The sequence below is a fragment of the Euprymna scolopes genome, chromosome 30 (genome assembly GCF_053919585.1).
Source record: "Euprymna scolopes isolate OS-2025 chromosome 30, ASM5391958v1, whole genome shotgun sequence".
NCBI classification, from domain to species: domain Eukaryota; kingdom Metazoa; phylum Mollusca; class Cephalopoda; order Sepiida; family Sepiolidae; genus Euprymna; species Euprymna scolopes.
This window is the reverse complement of record NC_136511.1, coordinates 9,845,216-9,849,068: the sequence shown is the minus strand read 5'-3', so window position 1 is coordinate 9,849,068 and position 3,853 is coordinate 9,845,216. Positions and strand designations below refer to the sequence as shown.

Genomic DNA, 3,853 nt, shown 5'->3' with positions numbered 1-3,853 from the left:
GTTCATATCCATTGAATAAATTGGTTTCGGAGTCAAGTGGACTCATTATTCCCATGACCCCGGATGAATACGTGAAGAGCCATTGAAAATATTCACTAATTTATTCAACGAAGATGTTATCTTGGATTGCAACACCAATTCGGAAGATTATTTAGATGGAATGTAGTGTCAAATAACACCGGTCGTTATAATATTTAATTACAATACTATTATTTGAATTGAATTGAAATGAATTGAATGAAACTATTAATAAAATTCTGAATGTTTATTTATTTATTTATGCGTGTGTATGCATCGAACGGATGCACCGAATTAAAAAAATCTTTTTTTCCCTGAAAGGTGTGATTGCCTAGTTTATCCTTATCTATATATGGTTCGTAACGAACAACGCCGAGTCACACAAAAAGCCCGAAAGAAGGGTTTTTCGGTCGTTTCGTACAAGTCGAAAAAGTTACCTGCCAATGTCAACGGAATTTAGCACTGTCTGTATACAGTCGCGGTAACATCTTTCGACATACAGACAGGACTTGTGGCGCAATGGATAACGCGTCTGATTACGGATCAGAAGATTCCAGGTTCGAATCCTGGCAAGTTCGTAATAATTTTAACCATCATTTTATCTAACGTTTACTCATTATCCTTAGGACATTTTTGTTTTTTTTCAGTGATTTTGTTTCCCATACTCTGAGTTCAAAAGGTAAGCGTTGATGGTAAGACGATGTCGAGTGTACTTGATGTTGAGTGTACTCGATTTTGTGTTTGACTCGGAGTGGTATGTGCTGACGCAGCGCACCTGCTAGTTTGAAATAAAAAAAAAACGGTGTTTGGGTCAGTAAACGCTACTTAATATGATAACAAAACGTGGTAAAATTTAAAATGCCTGTACAAAAACGTCTGGAAACTTATTGAAGCCACTTAGTATATGTCAAGTGAAAACTTTATCTTCGTCCTTTCATCATGAATGTTCCAATTATCATCCAAAAGAGAAATATCCGGAGCGCATCGTAAATCCCAGTCCACTTGAAGCCTTTCAAAGAACGCCACTCATAAATTCGTTAATGAAATGACTGTAAATTTGATTAACAATTACATGGATAGAATTTTCTTTTTGGTGAGTTGAGGTCACTGCTGCAGATATATCGTGCGACGTAGAAAGCAGGAATTTGAAGTTACTATACTGTAATATCGTTACTTACTGGATAAAAATCAAAACAGGGAAGATAATGGTGTCTACACGTCTCATTCTTTCTTGATGATAGCCATCAGCAATCCATTCTTGGTGATCAGATTTTTTGCATGAAATGAACCATTTATCAAGGCCTGAAAACAGCCATGTTGTACTCAGGTGGCAAGCAGACATGTGGTTAAGAGTTCTATAGGCGGGCAGTTCTGGGGAAGAAACTTTGTTAATGGAATTTACATTTAGTTTTAGTTACAAATAGATAATAGGGGTAATTGTTAACAATGGTTGTAGCTAGACGCGTGTTTGTTGTAAATGTTTTGTAGTTTTTTTTTTACATACGGATCACCACTTATCCAGGCTCAGAGACCACTCGAGGATAAGGGTTAAGAGTGTACAGTAGTTAATTGGACAATATAGCAATCGTTAGTAATAGAAATTCGGTAAATTTGTTAACTTAAGTGGGACGGCTCATCAAAAACTTGTTTACGTTGGACTTGAAGAAAATCAGATTGTAGTCTGCTGGAAAGCAGGAAAACGCAAGACAGTTCCACATGCGTGCACTTCTAAGAAAGAAGCTTTGTTCATGGAATCTACGTTTAGGTTTATGCACAGATAAAGAGTGGGGGGGATTATCGATGGTGTTTTCAGCTAGACGAGTGTTTCTTGTGAAAGTTTGGCAAGGGGAGCCCATAGATTGAAGCTCAGTTGAGCACTTGCCATGAAGATAACGATGTTTTACAATAGAGCAATATGTATATTGTAGCTGAGAAGAAAGATCATTGTGGTGTTTTATGAATGTGTAGGGGAAAAAGAATGTATGTAAATGTTTGTGTTTTGTTTGACTAGATAATTTTAAAATTTGATTTTAAATGATGTATTCCGTTATAATGCCTTTACTTTATATACCATTTTAAAGACCGGTTTTCCCTCTTTTTAATCGTTTAAATTACAATCGTTTTAAAACAAGTGTCTTCATTTCAGAACGTTGAATACAAGATAGAAAAAATGCAAAGTCGCATAATTTTCTTATTTCAACTTAAGCTAGACCGAAAAACTGCTAAAACAGTTCATGATATTAACAAAGCATTTCGTCAACGAACCATTACTGAACGCACAGCACAATGGTGGTTTAAGAAATTTCGTGGCGGCGATGAGAGTCTTGAAGATGATGAGAGTAGTGATCGTCATCAGATGTTGATAACGATCAATTCAGAAACGTTAATCCACGTACAACTATTCGAGAACTTGCTTTTGAATTCTGTAACATATACGATGATTTTCAACCACTTGAGACAGATTGAAAAGACAAAAATACTTGATGACTGGGTGCCTCACAAATTGAACGATGAAAAGTTGGTTCTTTATGACAATCAGCGACTCTCAGCTCAGTGGTTAGACGCCGATGACGCAACGCAACACTTCCCGAAGCCAGAGTTGCACCAAAATGGCATGCTGACTGTTTGGTCGTCTGCGACTGGTCTCGTCCATTACAGTTTTTGGAATACATGCGAAACCATTAAAGCGGAAAAGTACTGTCAACAAATGGATTAAATGCATCAGAAACTCCGACAGAACCCAGCATTAGTCAACAGAAAAGGTCCAATTCTCTTTCACGACAATGCCCGACCACACGTTGTTAAACCGACTCTACAGGCGTTTAATGAATTGGGCTACGAAACTTTGCATCATCCGCCATACTCTATAGACGTCTCACCTATCGACTACCACTTTAATCTCGACAAAGCTTCTGCACTAGAAATGTTTAAAAATCCTAAGCGATATCAAAAACGCCTTTAGCGACTTCATTGCCACCAGAACGTAAGATTTTTACATAACTGGCATAAATACACTTGTTTTGTGTTGGCAAAAGTGTGTTGATTCTGATGGTGCTTATTTCGATCAATAAATGTTGTTTAGAACCGAGATATGTTGATCTAAATTTAAAAGTTAAAAACCGCAATAACTTTCTTGCCACCTTGATATAATGAGGTTTACAATGACGACCCAAACTGCATTAATATCTAGCAAATTTCCAAGATCAACGTATACTTCCTGTTACCCAAAACTCAACTCCCAGTTTGCTTCACATTTCTGCTTTTTAAAACTTCCTTTCACTGCATCAAAGCATGTTGACTATGGTAATTTTCACCGCGAGATGACTGTTTACTTTACATTTAAAAATCTGCAGTGAAGCAGGAAGGGAATTACGAAGTCTAGCATTCCGAATGAAAAACTATTAGAGTAGAAGACTTTCCGGAATCCAAGAATTCCAACAGTGAAAAGATTGGATTTACTGCATCTTTGGTTAATCGGTAAGCATGTACTTCGAGGGGACACACGTTTTATGAGTTCATCAGAGCGAGTTCATTAAAGTATATGTACAACAGGCACAGAGATACGACATTGCGGCGATAGTTAGGGATTGGAGCTTGGTCGATAGAGCAGGACCTATTATGTTTGAGATTCTCTTTTGATCACAGTCTAAGAAAAACTAGTGGTAGATGCATCAGCACAGGTGTTGCATACTACATGCATGGGCGAATTGTGACCTGGTAAAGAATTGTGTCCTGGTAAAGAATTGTGACTTGGTAAAGAATTGTGTCCTGGTAAAGAATTGTGACTTGGTAAAGAATTGTGACCTGGTAAAGAATTGTGACCTGATAAATAATT

The 3,853-nt window shown here is 37.2% G+C and overlaps 1 non-coding gene across 1 annotated transcript; it reads left to right on the top strand.

The window, feature by feature from the left end:
* The first annotated feature begins 523 nt into the window (after positions 1-523).
* Positions 524-596, top strand: Trnar-acg (transfer RNA arginine (anticodon ACG)). Its single transcript has one exon. It is a non-coding gene; the product is annotated as a tRNA-Arg (tRNA).
* The last annotated feature ends 3,257 nt before the right edge of the window (positions 597-3,853 follow it).